Source organism: Fukomys damarensis, unplaced genomic scaffold, assembly GCF_012274545.1.
Source record: "Fukomys damarensis isolate Sample0158 unplaced genomic scaffold, DMR_v1.0_HiC HiC_scaffold_18, whole genome shotgun sequence".
Lineage (NCBI taxonomy): Eukaryota > Metazoa > Chordata > Mammalia > Rodentia > Bathyergidae > Fukomys > Fukomys damarensis.
In genome coordinates, this window is record NW_022900930.1 from 44,981,686 (window position 1) to 44,999,252 (window position 17,567).

Consider the following 17,567-nt stretch of genomic DNA (forward strand, 5'->3'; position numbering starts at 1 on the left):
CATTTTCTGCCTCTTTGCCATCATGTTGCCACTTTCTAAAGCAGGTCTGGCGTCCTTTACCTAAGCGTCTTTAGCTGCACTGCCATGGCTGCTTCAGTCTCCTGAATCAACTCAACATGTTTACCCATGGTGGCCACTTTGACTTCAGACAAGAGCCAGAAGTTGCGCAGTGCCAGGTCCGATGTGAAGGTGGAAGAAGACACACTGTACACAATGTGTCTACAAACTTGCCGTGCCATTGACTGTCACTCGGCAGCAGCACTCGCCGTATTGTTTACTACAGGTAACAAAGACACTCTTGAAAGCAGACTTTCAGAACCGCTTCAGAAAGTGGCAAGAGTGAGGGGGTCTGCGTGTTCACAGTGAAGGAGAGTGGAACGATGGCGATTAACGGCAATGTGCCTTTTGCTGCAACGTTTTCTTAATTTAAACATCTACCGTGTGCTTCAATCACACACGGGTGGCGCAGAGGATCCCACTCTGATGACCTGGAGTCTGTTTCTTGGAACTCCAGCCTCCTGGCCATTAGATTGGGTGGCGTCAATGGAAAGTTCAAGGATTGCGTCCAGGTTTTCCAGTCTCCTGTGGCCTTCACCTTTTGAGATCCACACTGCTGCCTTTCAAAGCCTTCCAAGAGTAAGAGAGACGCCGTGGTGCTGGCCTCGGGCAGTTCATGCGCTGATGTTCTTTTCTTCTCACGCCGCAGGAACTATCCTCATCCTGCATACCTATTTTCATCTTTTAGAACTTGCCTCACCTTTTGCAGGCCGAGACAACTTGCACTTTGATTGTGACAAGACAGACCAACAGTACCTTGAGTGACTTGGAGACAGAGGAACGGGTCCAGTTCAATGAACGGCCTGAATGGAGGCGGTGATCATATGAGGACAGAGACATGATCGTTGGTCTACACCTGTGTGCCTTGGTTCAGAGTGGGTGCTCCGAAACTGACCTGTAAAACAAAGTAATGGATAAAAGAAAGTAAGAACATGTATGAACTAAATCTTATTTTGTAAATAAAATCTGCCAAGGTTAACTATATTTCCCTGACCAAAGAAACTGTTCTTTACATTCAAAGCCTTTAACTTTGTTTGAATAGAAACCTTAAAGAATAAGGAAAAGAAACTGCATCTTGGAACAAATACTCTCTCTCTTTTTTTTTTTTTTATACCTTGGATCAAACTCGGGTGCTTGCACTTGCAAGGCAGGTGATGGAACTGCTGAGCTAAATCCCTGGCACAAATACTGTCTTCTTTTCTTTCTTTTTTTTGGTACCAGGGATTGAACTCTGGTCCTTGCAAGGCAGGCCATCAAACCACTGAGCTAAATCCCCAGCCCCACAAATACTGTCTGAATGGGAGATTTAAAACTATTATTCCTCCTCCTATGGCGTGATCAAAGAGATTTCCCCTGGCTAAGGGGTTACTACAAATCTGTAAGACAGCAGCTTAGCAAAGCCTGAAAAACTTCTGAGAGACAAGCCAGAAGAGAATATAGATATAACTTTTCAAAGACACCATCAACCATGTAGAAAGATTTACATTTATTAAAGTTTACTCTCCTTTACTTAATGTAATGTTGCCATTCAGTGTTTCCAGATTGGAAGCTCAGTTCCACACCCAGGCAAATAAAAGGTGTTTAGTTCTTGGAAGTTGCTGTTTCTTACTGATTCTTTGTCCTCGTTTTCTTTATTTTTTATGTATTACAGCCCTAGTCTACCTAAATTTTCTTTCCTATTTCATCTTATTAGAATAACCTGAGTCCTTACTTTCTCAGACCACATCTTTACTCACCATAAGGTTACCATCTTTGCACTCGTAAAGTTAGTCTAAATATCTCTATTTAAAAATGCTTCAAGGGCCGGGGATTTAGCTCAGTGGCTCAGCTGCCTGCCGCACAAGTGCAAGGTCCTGAGTTTGATCCCCAGTGCCAAAAAACAAAGCAACAACAAAAATAAATATATAAAAAAATAGTAAAAATGCTCCGAGAACACAGACTCTCCTCTTCCTCCTCCTTCCTCTTCTTTCCCTCTCCCCTCATCCTCTTACTGTTCTTCCTCTCTTATTCTTCCCTGTTATTTTACAAATAATATATTTTCAACATTCTACAGAAGCCAAACAAAGAATATATTAAAAATCTCAGGTGTCTTCACTACTGCAAAAGATCATCACAGTAAGTAACCCACACTACCTTATATCGAGTCTGTGTTTCTTTCTAACTCAGCAAGTCTTCAGATCAAAGGTTAAAACCAGTGGTTTTCAACAGGGCCGTTTCACTTTACTTCTTTTCCTACCATGTCCTGGTGACATTTGACAATATCTAAAGAAAAGTTCGGTTGCCCAACTTGGAGGAAATTATTACTAGCACCCACTAAATGGAGGCTTTGGTGCACGATGCATAGGTCCACATGCACACACTCAAAATTCTCCAGCCCAAACAACCTTAGTGTCAAGATCCAGAAATTTTGGCCAAGACATGCTAGATTGTACGTCCTCTTTCTCTGCTCCCGTTAGTTAGTGTTCTACCTTATTCCGTATCTGTTTTCTCCTCGTGTCCACCAAATTTTCATTCGTGCATAGAACTAGTAGAAAATCAGTGATCATAAACTAGAGAATGAAGAACTTACTTCTTTTCTTTCTCTGCTACAGTTCACTGTCCCCCTCCATTCTGATTGGCAATTCTGTTTTCTCACGTTCTCTCCCTTAGTTCTCTCTCTGTCTCTGTCTGTCACACACGCATACAGTCATCATTGTAACCAAGTGTCCCAGGTCGATCTTCCCCACGTATCATCATGGACTGAATGAGTGCCTCTTCCCATTCTTTGGAGGGCTTGGACTTCAGGAAGAATTGACTGAAAGGGATGGCATCGCTAGAGTCACTAGAGAAGAGCTCCCCTGTGAAGACTGAGGGTGCACAGGACGCTCAGGGGGAGCTGGGACAACTGGAGGGCAGAAGGGAAGGAGAAGGCTTCAAGACTGGCAGGGAAGGCAAGGTAGCTCCCCAGCTAGCCCAGCTCCTACAGGCACCACGCACAATTGCCAAGCCCGGACATCGATTTCAGGAACCTCAGTATCCAAAGGGCTTCTACTCAGTCTCAAATCCCTGGAAGGAGGGGTGCATTTTCCTCTGTGAACTCTAAGAGGCTGAATCATTATGAGTTTTTTAGAGATGCTATGTATATGGGGGAATGTGCGTGTATACAGGCTGTTTCCCATTAATGAAGTATTTTCTTGTGAGTATAAGATATTTTTATGGTGTTCCGAGTGTGTTTTAACTGTAAGACCACAGTAGGTAGATAGTTGAGCCAAACAAAGTCCTCCTCACTCCCATTCCATTTGCCCACTATAGACAGACATGCAGGGCATCAAAAGTGAATTAACCAGACATGTGTGGTGGAGCACACCTGTAATCCCAGCACTCAGAAGGCCGAGGCAGGAGGATTTCTGTGAGTTCAAGACCAGCCTGGGCTACATAGTGAGTTCCAGGTCAGCCTCAACTACACAGTGAGACCCTGTCTCAAAAAAAACAAAAAATTTAAAAAGGTGAATTAACCAAGAATTGGGATTCCAATAATAATTTGGCAGATAAAAATTAAAATCTGACTGTACAGGACAACTAGGATAGCTAATATTTTTTTCTGGATTTTTTTATTGAGTTTATTGGTACAATCTAGGTATACAATACAGTTACATTCATCACTGGGATTCTGTACCTTTACATAATAGGTCTTGATTCTCATTTTTTCCCCTTGTCCCTGCCCTCCCTTCACCCCCTCCTCCCCTCCCCATTTACAAACACTTTGTTTCCATTTTTTCAGTTTCTCATATTTTTTTCCTCTCCCTTACTTGATAGCTATTATTTATTGGGTTTTATAAACTGCAAGTCATTTTCACAGCTCGCATCACTTGTGATCGCGCCATGGAATTAACATTCTCTGCTCTGCCACTTAGCATCTGTTTGGCTGTAGGCAAGCCACTTAGCCTCGTTGGACTTGACTTCTCATCTGCAAAAATAGGTTAATTATTCTCTTTTTACCCGATTCTAGCAAGATTCAAATAAAATCAAGTAGAGAGAAACACTTTGCAGGCAATAAATCACATTATAAATCTAAGCAACTGTTTTGCAGATGGGAAAACTGAAGCTTGAAAGGACTGGTAATATTTTGAGTGCTATCCACCTGGTAAGTCCTCGGAGGCTACACTCCTAGTCAGTCTCAGAATGTTACAACTTTGTAAGTCCCAGGTAAACCCAAGTGCGACCCACCTGGTAAATCCTGGACGTAGGTCTCCCACATTCATCTGTTTTTATTCTACATTCAGTATTCATTCCACTCAGAGATCTGCAGCTCTCCTTTCATCATTCACGTAGTGATCTGCAAGATCTTAAGACTTAGAAAGTCTATAATTTACATTCTGCCATCTCACGTGTGTTAACATAATACGTTACATGATGCACAGTGGACACGAAGATTGATACAAATGACCACAGAGGCTGTAGAAACTGAACACAAAATCTGCCTGCTTGACCTATTGATTACCTTCAATGTAATATATCAATGGAATAGAACATTTATTTCTACTGGTTTTACATTGTAATTATATATTAAGAAATACTACATAGTGAATCTGAACTGGAAATCGAAAATCAGACAGTCCCGATTTTAAAACCAGGCACTGGTCCCATAACCCTGACTAACTTTGTTTATGAACCTTTGGTTCCTTATCTGTAAAATGAGGATAACACTTCATAAAATTGTTGTAAGAAATATAACTGCTTCGTAGAAAACAAGCAGAGTACTTTTTAAGCAGGCCCAGCATATTTTCGCATTGAATAAATGTTATCTAATTTTATTCCTTGATGCTCAATTTCTCACTTGATGTCTTTTTTTCTATTATTGATCTCATTTCATTTCAATGCTGACAATTTGAAATTATGAAAGAAATATCTATTCGACGGGCTGAGAACAAAGATTTGTTTAGAGGATAGTGGGAAGAAGGAAAACTGAAAGTATCCCGTGACTTGATGCTGAAGGTTTTGTGTCGTTGCAAAGAAAAAGACAGAATAGAGAAATTGGGTTTTCTCCTATAAAATCTCTTTGTGAATAAAAGAAATCCTTCTTCTGGTCTTATTCAGTACCACAGAATACATGGCTGACAGCATGCCTGATTAGAAATCCACTGGCCTCTAAGAGAGAAAGCACACATGTGTCTCCCTCAGAAAACAAGAGACACATAAACATTCTTAACACAGAAATAATTAACAGGGACCACTGAATTGTCTAGAAGACTTTTGGAAGAAAACCAGAGACTAAAACCTCACACCAGTGATTTCCCTAAGTAACTGACAGAACCTTCTGCTCAATTTATTTTTGTCACCTTTTCCCAAGAGTCTCTACCTCCAAATCTGCTGGGTAAGAGTTCATTTTTTCTTGGAATCCATCCAAAAAATTGCTTTGTTGTTGGATTCTATCTTGCCTGCTGCACTGTGAAGTCTTGTTTCCCTGCCACAGATCAGCAAACACCTGAAAAGACAAGTATATTTTGGCAAAGCTGACACCCCGTGTCATCAAGCTGGAAGCTTTTTTCCTATACTTGTCTCTGTACATCATGAGGATAAAGTCAGCAAATGATTCAAAATGAACTTTCCTCAGTGCTTCTCCGAATCACTGTCCCTGCTGTGGTGCTTCATCCCACAGCAACCTGACCTTTTCGTTCAAAGCTTCCAATAAATTCCCCCCAGCTAAGTGCTGCCTCCCAGGGATTGAAAATTCCGTTAAAATTTCAAAAGACTGACATTTCTGAACACCTGGGTGAGAAACTCCTGGTGAGGTAAGACAGAGCAATAATGGAGTGGCCTCTTCAATGTACTGGAAACCTTCAGCATTTGGTAGATGAAAACACAATAATTTTAATGGAATAATAGTTTCACACTTGTGGCCAGGGTTCTCGGTGCCCACGCGGATATGCACCTTTCTTACTGTGATGTGTCTAGACAGTGAGACCATTGTCCCATCTCCAAAGATTTTATGCTCTTCTGCCTTCGCAGCCAGAGATGGTCTGTGATGTTTCCTTTTCAAGAATTTTTTTAAACGCTAAATAGGGAAGTAAATATTTTTGGAGTATCAGTGAAATTTGTCACAAAAGTCCCGGAAAGATCATGTCTATCTCAGGGAGAAAAAAAATAAGATAGGACCCTAACTAAGAATTCCAGTTTGTGAGAATCAAAAGAATCTCCTTGCATAAGTAGTGATGATAAATTCAAATCAGACTCACAAAAGGGTCAGGAGCAATTCTATCCAGGTAAAAAAGCATGTGGGATGCCCTTATTTTTCAGAAAGTAATGTAGGCTTTCTGAATAGCGAGCCATGAATGCTAACCATGTAGCAGGAGCATTTTCCTCCTGAATTGAATAGCACCACAAACCCATGCTATCCAGAGCAGGCAAAAGGAAGAATCCGTATGATAGATACCAACCCAGGAGAACACACTGAGGCAGCGGCAAGGTGTGAGGCAGGTAAAGCAAGCCCAGCTGAGATGGGACAAGCAGGATCCACCACCACAGGAAAGGATGAGTAAACACAAAATGAGAGGCTGTGAATCCAGGCCAACTCTCAAGTGTTCAAAATGCGGTACCAGGTAGTTCAGCTGAGGGTCGTTCAAGAAAACCAGTGTACATACATGTGGATAGATTCACTTAGTTCTAAGCTTTAGGCTTTTCATGGGTAGTCGATTCCAAATTCATCATAAATTCTATGGCACCGGGAATGCTTGGAATAAGGGAAGAAGAATAAGGAGAATAAGGGAAGCGTGCTAAGTGAGCTAATTCAAAATAATATTTTCAGCATGAGTTTCCTACTGTACCTACCACCAAGCTTGGTTCTCCCTGAGCCTGTGCCTGAGTAAGATTGGATTAGCAGTAGTAGCAGCTTTGGATCAACTCCATTCCACTCTTCTTTTCCCTTGAAACCACCACAACTGTAGGATTGGTGGCGCGCTCTTTATTATCTTAAACAAGTCTGCCAAAGATTGCCAGCAGTTAAAGACGACAAGTGCGGGATCATTCATAGAAGGGACGTACAAGGGAAGGTCAAAACACGTGATGAAGGCATCAATTTTAAAGATTATTACAGTAAAAGATACGTCCCTGTTACTCCCCATTAAACCCTCCCCTCACTTCAAACACACTTATCCCATCATTCCTGTGACTTTCTGAGGCAGTTCCGGGAGTCCTCTTTCATGAGTGTCTTTAAGAGTCGTAATTTTAAAAAAACCACGCAGTGAATGCTGCTGCTCAGTGCAATCCAACAGAAAGTCAGGCTCATAAAAACATTACAATGGGTCTCCACCAACCCTTTGCACTGGGTCTGGCACCCTGCAACTTCCGCTCTTCTGTAAAGTTGAAATGACCATGAAAAGTGAACATGTGGAACTGATTCCGGACAGGGCAAGCACCGCAGTACAACTGAAGACGCTCACAGAGGAGGACTTCGGATCTGCTTCCGAGAGTGCCAAGGACGATGGAACGAGCATGTTCAAAGGAGGAATATTGTGAGGGAGATTAATGGCCGTACATCTTAGTCTCATCCTTTCTCGATTTAAATATTCATGATATTTTTAAGTCACATCTGGTGGCTTCCTTTCAAAATTATCAAGATGATCGTATGTGGTAATCCATGCATGGTTTAAACGATGAAGTCTCATAATACTGTGTGCTCATATAGTAGTTAAAATAATAGTAGCTACAATAATGGTAATGATGATTATTATAAAGCATATATATCTTTCTCTCTCTGATAATTAAAGTGTCCAAAGTAATGTAAAGATATAGCGAACCCAGCATCAGCAATGAAAATGTAGATATATATTTCCACTAGTTTGATCACAAACAGATAATTCTCAGAGTCCATTATGGAGAAAGTGGAACAGTGCCTCATGTGGTAAACAAAAAAGACATTTGCAAAATGTACTGAATGCTTACTTATCTAAAGGGGAAAACATGAAAGGAGAGAAGACTCCGATAAAAATGGAGACCATTCAACAGAAATATTGATACTTGGGCTCTTTCTTCCAGAGATTCCATTATTTTTAAGGTTTGCATTATATTTAAGTTAAGCAGCGTTATGATAGAAGTCTTGAGTTCTCATATGAATGCAGTAGCCCTTTGATAAATTCTACGCCATTTGAAGAATAAACAACCTTCAAATAATTTAGGTGAAACAATATTTGTTTAATCAAGTGCATTAACTGAAGCAAAGTCTGTGTTATCTGTGATCATTTTAAAGGCACATCACCATATAATATGCCTCAGTGAAATGCAATAAAATTCATTTATACAAGTGAAGTAAGAACATCTAATTTCATGGAACATGAAATATCTTACAAAGAGGTCTTGTGCGCAAGTGAGAAAATCTACTCTGCATAGCTTAAGCGAAATATCAAGAGATAGTAACCAGTTCACAGAATCCTCACAAGATATGGAGTAGCATACATAATGCAAGTTTTGCATAAAAGTGTTCTCCACCAGAATATGGTGACCTATGCCAGCAAAACAGAAGCTCGTTGCTGAGCCTGTTCATATCACTACTTTTTGAGGCAAAATTACTTGAAAAAAAGCTTTGGGTTTGTGAAAAGTTGGTCAATATCAGTGTCTCAGAAGCAAAGGATCTAGGAATATGAGTTCAGGGCTCATAGCAAAGGAATTTTCCCTCAAATCGGAAGGGTATTTAAAAGAGGATGACCAGCCACAGTCTGAAAAACATCTACTGTATAAGGTAAACTTCTGATCGCAGGGAAAAAAATCTCTTTTGCATTTTTGATATATTTTCCTAAAATACTTTCTCGTCCCACCCTCCAGGCTCATCCTCTTCTCTCCGTCTGTCTGCAATGCTTTCCCCTATTCTCTGTGTTAGTCCAGATTCTCCCAGAAGTAACTGCCTGTGGCTCCAACTTCAAGGTGCAAAATACCTCAGAATATATTTAAAACTCAGAGTCAGTATCAACTTCCCTAGACCCTTGTGTGTATTTTTTTTTTCTCATTGAGTTTATTGGTACTTTTAAAGTATACAGTACAGTTACATTCATCACTGGGATTTTGTGCCTTTACAGGACAGATCTTGGTTCTCATTTCTCTGCCATCCCCCTGCCCTCTCTTCATCCCCTCCCCCTCCCCTGTTTACAAAGACTTTGTTTCCATTTTTTTCTTTTCTGATATTCTTTCTTTTCCCTTCTTTCCTTTCCCCTCCCCTTCCCACTTCCCCTACACCTTTAGCCCTTTTGTTCCTATGGCACATTGTCAGTCATACAATTTGGATCTTATTTACACTTTTAGTTTTTCACACCAGAGAAACTATTCGGTATATACACATGTGTGTCTTATTTATTTCAATTAAGAGTATGGCCTTGATATGCATCCATTTTCCTACGAATGACTCCAGTTTCTCATTCTTTATGGCTGAGAAGTACTCCGCTTTATTAATAAAACACATCTTTTTATTTTTCATTAAGCCTTTTAATTTGCTGCCGGATGTGGGAATGAGATCACAGTATTTCCTGCGGTATTTGTCTCAAGTGGAGCAGTTACCACTGAAATGTTTCTCCTCCTAAGCTTCCTCTTTCCTGGTTGTTTGCTCAGAGAGCAGGCTTGGGGTTGCCCATTTCTTCAGCTCAGGGCAGGAAGAAAATTACTACACACTTATAGCCATGAGTGTCTCATCTGTCTGCCTCTTACTCCACTTTTCCAAGTGTTCCTAGGTTGAGTGTCCAAGGCTTCTTTTTGAGTTTAGCAGGAATGGAAGTAAGGTGCTGCTTCATTTTCCCAGATGAGAAAGTCCCCCACATGTGCATTTTCTCCTACTATTCATCACTCTAAATGTTAGCTGCTTACTTAACTACATCTGCCTTATTAAGTTTTTTTGGTTTTTGCCATGAGAAGGCTATAGGAAAAACCATTTCAAAACTCGAGGATTTAAAACTATGGACTTTCATGTAGTTCTTGAGCCAGTAGATTGGACCTAGACTGCATAGATCTTCTAAGTTCAGCTGGGCTCGTCTGCACGACTGACGGTTGACCCACTGACGGCCTGTTAGTGTCACTTAGTGCTGTTACAAACGTTCTTTGTATCCATCCAGGATGCTACACTTGACATAGACTCACAGCTGAAGCACAGGTGCGAACAGATGCAAAAGAGTACAAAAGATTTTTTTAAGTTTCAGGGGATTCACATCTGCCAAACTGCTATTGGTCAAAGCAAGTCACATGATTGGATGCAGTGTACAGGAATAGGCTTTTTAGACAAAGGAACTCAAACTCCTGTGTCAAAGTGAACATTACAGATAGGGTGAAGAGGCAGGTCCATTTACACAACCATTCTACCACACTCCTGATGGAGAACTCTTCAATGAGATGCTCGATGTAATTCATTCTTATATATCTAGCACCTAAAGACACAGAGTAAGAGCTCAGTACACGTTAGTTTATATGACTGAGTGAAGAGCAACATTCAGATGTACTTGCCAAACAGAGATGAAAAGGAAAAGCTTTGAGGCCCTAGAGAGTTTATTTTGCTATAAATTTAGGTCTCTGTTCTCTAGAGAGATGCTAGTCCTATACATTTTAGTAGGTTCTTTCCTGCCCAGCACACTTTTAAAGTTTTTTTCAGGAATCTTGACTGTCTACTATCTAAAAGGTCTTGTCTGTACCAAGAGGGGACACTACACTTCTCCAGAATTTGAAAGCCAGCAATGTTGCTCCAAGTATTACAGGACCTACTGTCTCATTTCATACTAGCCTGGACGGTTTCCTGGGATGGGATGGGATGGGATGGGATGGAGTGGAATGGAACGGGGTCTTGCTTCAGCTGCCCAGACTGGTCTATTTGGGTTTGCTGATGGGCCTTGGTTCCTGACCCAGTGGTGCTCAAGCTATCCAGACCTTCCTTCTCCAAAGCTGGTCTCTCCCATCTTGATCACAGCATGCAGAGTACCATTACCTCAGCCTGAATGCCACGCTTCTGGCGGGACGTTCTCTCCGAGTGCAGCATAAGAACATATACGACAGCAATTCCTGGATGTGTTCATGAGTCTTTAACTGGATTGATGCATTCTCAAAATGCGCAGTGAATCCTAAAATCGCAGCATTCAATTTCTTTTTAAAATTGCACAGGCTGCAACTAAAATTGCCTCTAAGATGACTGTAGACATTTCATGATGAGTATATAATGCATTTCTAAGAGAAGCTATCTTTTGTTATGATTTTTTCTTCCCCATACTTGTAAAATTCACACTACCTTGTCATCTGCAAAATATCACTCAATGCCTATGACAAGGTGATTTGTGTTCACGCTAAAGAAACCTCTCCTTTCCTTCCCTAATGGTTTGCGGTAAAACACACATAACAGGCTGGGTCACAGGTACTTTGAAACATTTACATATTGAAAAAGAAAAAAGAAAGATTAACCAACACCAGCTGTAAAGAGACATGCTCTTCTGATTAAATTCCAAGAAATACATAGAGGAGGCTGGTCACCACAGAGCTGTTTTTAAAAGAACTTCATTCGAATACAGAGAACAGTTACTTTATTCATATTGAAAACAAAATAAAGCTGAGACATTTCATAATGCACAAGCAAGATGATATGCTTGCTGCCTTCCCTCCTGTGAAGGGAATAAAATAAATAGTATCTTTCTACTTTTACTGTACATCATTAATCTTAATTATTTCTAGCCTAGTACCCACATATTTTATATACTGAGAGTGATTTACAAAACAAACACCTGAGGGGAAAAAAGTAAAGTAGTTACAACGACCTAATTAGGGAATCTATAATTATTTTGAAGTAAAAAACATCTATTATGCAGCACTGACCTGCATGGATTTTCATTCATTGATTTGTCAATAAATATTTAATAAATAGTGGTTAAAAGTAAGATGTGCTGGGACCAGGGATTTAGCTCAGTGGTTCTGGCGCCTGCCTTGCAAGCTCAAGGACCCAAGTTCGATCCCCCATACCAAAAAAAAAAAGTAAGATGTGCTGGATATGCTAAGGGGAAATAACAAGAAATCAAGGATAAGGAGTTAAAAGATATTAGAAAAGCTGAAATGATGAAACTAGATAGATGATGATAACTGATGATAGAAAGATGGATGGATAGATGAGATAGACAGACAGACAGAGAGATGTAGATGAATGGAGGGGAGAGGAAAGAAAAGAACATTGACAAGTAGAAGAGCAAGTGCTGCTGGAGACCAAGGGAGATTAGATATGGCCACAGTGGAGAGTTCTGTTTGAGGATCCAGAAAGCTAAAAAGACAATACTTCGGACATGACGGAGTGAAAGGTGAATGGAGCTAGAAGCAGCAGCAGAGGCTGAAAAGTTTACAAAGCAGGAAACTGAAAATATCTAGGGAGAAGGAAGTGACTCAGTTTGCTGGGAGGGCAGAGACAGTGGAAGCATTGTAACAAACACAATTAGCAATGTGATTCAGACAATTTGCAACCCAGAGGTGGAGAATTGCATACAAAAACAGTGCCAGAAACAAAATACTAAATACACATTTTATTTCTCCTGTCTGTTAAATTTTCAGTATGACCAATTTTAAACTTTATGCATAAATTAACTAGAATTATGAAAACAATGAGAATTATGAAACCAAGAGAGCACCAGGATTTTTTAAACTAAGAGCGTGTTCTGCTATATCCCAAATACTCTTTTGTGTAGAATTGCATAGAGCAGCACAAGGCTCCTCTTTGGATATTTAGATGACAAATTAAGATCATTTCCCAATCCTACCAAAAAAAATACAGCCCACTCCAGAGAAATAATAAAGGCTAACGAAGAAGTAAACATACACAGCAAAAGAGTGGGAGAGAGAAATCAATATTGATCTAGAAGCTACGATGCTATCTGAGAAGTTTCTAGTTCATATTGTATTTCACTCTGTTTTAAAAATTGGAAGAAATAGTGCTCTGACAGCCAAAACTGTGCAGATGTATTTTTTATTGCAGCTTCACGTGTTTTACCAGCAAAGATGGAGCAAAGAGGCCATAAACCTTTCCACAAACCCCTGATCTTTGGAAGGATATGTAAATGAAACTATTTTTAAAAAGTCCACTGAAAGCCGATACTTGGCAATGAGTCAAGATCTTTCCATTTCTGAAATTAAGTGTCACGGCCTCTCCAAGAATGGGAGATCAGGGGAAAATGGAAAGGCTGCTGCATTATTCCTGATAACATTAAGCCAGATGGTTTTAAAAGCCAAGTGCTCCACACATGAGTAAGTTGCTCCTCTCAATCAATTACTTTGGGATCTGCCGAATGGAAACAGAGTTATCTTCTCCACTGGGGTGTGCTCCATTGCACCATCAATCTTAAGAAAAAGGTACTCACCAGCTCATTCAACATTTTACCTGAAAAGAAATCATGGTGATGAAGACCCTAAATAGCAAGTTGATAAAAAGGATAACCTAATTCTTAGCATGCACAGGGACTACGGAATCTCAAATCATGTGTGAAGAAAGCTTTCCATTGAAGAAGACGGGGAACAGTAGACCAATAACAAGTGGGTATAAAAGGAAATGGTCCTAAGATGGTGAAAGCTAAGGAAGCAACACATCTTGAGATTAATGAACACCAATGGCCTGTGGAACACGGGCAGTCCAGAGCATCTGATTAAATGATTCCCGCTCTGGCTACTACCAACCCTGCTGCCCCTGTGCCTGACTTTGGCTTCCATGCCTGCCAGGGCACCTGAGCTGCTGAGGCCCCATGCATTTGCGGAACAAAGGGCAATGCTTTTACTCATTGCTTTTAGACCTGGGTCATAGCTGAAGTGGGGAAGTCCTAAGAGTTCCAGATCTGAGTATTCCATCCATAAAATAAAAGCATGTTCCCCAGGCCATCTCTCTGGAGAAGTGATCTCTCAGCAGGGTCTAAACTCTGTGGCCAGAAACCAGCTCCCCTTTAGTCCACAGAGATGGCATTGCCCTTCTCCACCCAAAGATGTGGGTGATTCCTGTCAGTTCAGTTTCTCCACGGTATTTTACTTTTTAATTGATGGTTTCAGAAGATCTGCTAGGGCCACCATGGCTGCAGAAGTAAACACTAGTGCTGCCAGTAGTGACTTGTGTTTTCCTTTTCCTTTGAGCAAATTTCCACCACAAAGCCAGTGCTGGTCTCTTGCTATGAGTAAGAATCAAGAGGAAGAAGAGGAAGATACCCCTTGTCTCCTTCCACCCAGCAAGCCTTCCTTGTAAATTGTCCCACTTTTGAGTGATCGCTAATGGGAACACTCAGGTCCTGCTGGAGGAATCCCATCATCTCCCTGAGAGTAGGGCCATGGACTGGTGGCCTTAAAAACCAATCCCAAAGCATTAAGATTTGGAAACACACGCATCTAGATAGAAGTCAGTGGTTTAGTTAGCTCACTTATGAATGATTGTATATGTTTTGTTCTTTACAATTTGTAGCTCTCTCCCTTAAGCCATGTGAGTTGGCTTTTACCTTTTCCATTAATTCAACAAAGGTGGGTCTACTATCTATTGTGGACATGGTCCCCTGTGCAAGATTGAGGGATGAAGGTAGAGAGATATAAGAAGCATCTCTGTCCTCAAAGCACACATAATTTGTTGAGGAAGGCAAGATTTATTCATGAAAAGATTTGTGAGAGTAAGGGGTTTCAATATGATAGGAAGGAAAGGAAAGTTATGCAAAAGTGAACTTTGAAAATAAAGAAAATCAAGTCCCGAGTATCTCACATCAAGGCCTTTTATAGTTAATAGCACCCAGAAAATACCTATGCTTCATTTTGGCCTTTGACATGAGAAAGAAACTAAAAACTTGGTTATTTTACCATTTCCCTTCTTGATAGGGTGATGTAATGGAGAAAGTTCAGGAGGGAAGCTCTGACTACTCTTCATAAAAATACCTTGCACAGCTCTCTGTGTACCAGCTGATACTTCTATTTCATCCAAGTTAGAGTTTAATATCCAGGGGCCATGCAGCTTCATTACATAGGAGAATTTATGTAAATGGAAAAGTAGAAATAATCCTTCAACTTGTGTGCCCTACCATTCATTTCTTTCCCCTTTATTCTTGAAATTAACACTAAATAAAGGTCCTTTGAAAGTGATAGGAGACTTTATAAAACCATTGCACTCCAAATGTTTTCCATTCACCTTGACTTATATATCCAAGTATATATATCCAAGGATAGGACAAATGCACGAAGTACGAAACTCCATTTTCCATTCCGAAACAGGCACTCCCCTTGCCTTCTCTAATATTTAATTACTTATGAACTAACACAACTTTAAGTTGAGAAAAAGTAATGAGTCCGTTTCTTGCAAATCCAGTCTTCAAACAAAGAACGCTCTTAGAGTCTGAATAACAAGTACTATCTCTGATTTCTTTATTAGCCTAAGATTCATGCACAGCATTTTTCACAGAATGCAAGATATAAGTCAACTAATTGATTCAACTATTTGTAGAAAGAAAATTAATATGAATGCAGGAAACATCAGTAATAAACTGTGAGCTTTAGGATCATCTGAATTTTATGGGCCCATCAAAATATCCTTCTTCTTTGCGACATAAGCATTAGGTATATGTAGAAATAAAATATAAAAAAATAAAAATCACTTCATAGCAGAAGCTCTACGACTTATTGTCTATAAACCAGCATCTCTGGATCTTTATTATTCACACAGTATTGAAACCAGAGAATGCAAGAGAAGCAAGCAAGGTTGGTAGAATTTTCAGGGGGAAGAGAAGGTCAGTGTAAAGATGCCAGGCAGAGTTCTGAGAGATGGAATGGTCTTCAGGAGCAAGAGAACAGATCTGTCCTTTTTCTTACCTGGAATCACCAGGCAGAAATGCCTGTCACACTGAACTAAGTTGAAAAACATATTGATGAAGATGTAGAGAGAGCCCCTAAGAAATGGAAAGCAGCCCATTAGAAACACCAGAGGGGAACCTCTTGCTGCTGTTGAAAGCTTCCAGAGTCGGCCAGCACAGGGCGTGTGCATCTGAGAGTACTCAGGTTCCTAGGCTCTTCCTTCACTCTTTATGACAGATGGAAGCCTGTCTGCCAAGGAAGCCTGCCAGTGCTGACTTTGGACACTTAATTGTCTGTTCATATGACAATTCAGTGACCCTTTCTAGTTTGGCAAAGGACAAGGAAATCATCATCTCGGGTAGCCAAGTATGAGCCAGAATTTGGGAGACTTAACTCTTAAGCACGGTTCTAATTTAGGCAATTAATTAGATGATGACTTACTATATTTCAGGTTACTTTAAAAATTAGGGATATATTAGTACATATTAGTCATCTCTATGCAAACGTGTTTCTCCTCGTATATAAACACCAATTAATTGGAGATTTTACTTTAAAACAAAAGTCATTCCTCATTTTAAAAAAATCTTGATACTCAGCAGATCATCTCTGCTTGCACCTCTGATACCAAACACTAGAGAGTCTATGTACCAACTCATGACCCCTAAAAGGCAATTCTGGGTAAAGCTATTTATATTCATCTCTACTACTACTTTGAGAATATCACACACAAATCAACTGGCAGGGGAAACTTACCAAAAACATTGTTTCTCAAAAGCTGTAATAGTCTTCATTTTCCCTTAATGTCTACTCGCTAAAACCAGAGATCACAGACAAACTCCATTAAATTACAAAGTTCTCTTTGGCTGTCATGTGGAAGATGGCTCCTATTAAACTATGTGTGACAAAGGAAATGTTTTATGACAGATGAGGCAACAAAAATTTAAAAGCGATATAATTTCTGAGAGGACCAGTGTTGGTAGTTGTGGTCCCAGCTCCTGTGGTCCTTGGACTAGGCAAAAATCCCAACCCTGGCATGGCAGAACCTCCAGCCTGCAGGTGCGGGGGCATCTTGTCTTCCCCAAAAGGCAGGTAGCATGGGCTCATACAGAGACTCAACACTGAGATCGACAAATCTGAGTTCAAGTTGAGATCTTTCACCTCAAGGAAATGTGACTTTGAGCTTGCCCCCTAATATCCTGGATAGATGATACAGAAGTTTCTTGAACAAGTCTTGAGACATCCTGGAAACATGCAATTGCACTGCTGGCACAGACCTCAGAGCCCAGCTCCAACCAATTAATGCATGAACTCCCTCCAAAACATCTTGGAAGGAAATGAATTTGGAGCTTATGCTTTAAGGACCCTGGCAGGAAAACTTCAGCCCTGGGACCTTGCTTGTTCGGTGGTATTTGGTTGTGAAGGAGTCTTGTGGGAAGAAAAGGAGGGTGTTAAAAAGTTGACAGCCTTCGGTGTTATAAAAACTTGGCTTTAAGCCCTAACATTGAGTCTTCATTTTTTTTTTTTTTTGTCTACAAAATATAAAACTATCATCTCCTCACATCTTACAAGTTTGGTAATAGTTATAAGAACATTCAATAATGGCATCACCCTTCCCCAATTTGCACTACCGGAAAGTCAGATGGCTTTGAACATCCAGAGCAGCAATATGTTTGTAACAGCAAATTCACACAATTTTAGATTTGGATTTTTTTTTTTTTTTTTTTTTTTTTTTTTTT

General features: G+C 40.3%; 1 long non-coding RNA gene across 1 annotated transcript in view; it reads right to left on the reverse strand.

Moving 5' to 3' along the window:
• Positions 1 to 480: 480 nt before the first annotated feature.
• LOC104862059 overlaps positions 481 to 17,567 on the reverse strand; it is a 19,768-nt gene continuing 2,681 nt past the window's right edge. Inside the window, exons 3-6 of the long non-coding RNA XR_780172.3 lie at positions 5,396 to 5,521; positions 4,264 to 4,372; positions 2,627 to 2,851; positions 481 to 952 (exon numbers count right to left, since the gene is read on the reverse strand). This is a non-coding gene — a long non-coding RNA (uncharacterized LOC104862059). The remainder of the gene's footprint in view (positions 953 to 2,626; positions 2,852 to 4,263; positions 4,373 to 5,395; positions 5,522 to 17,567) is intronic.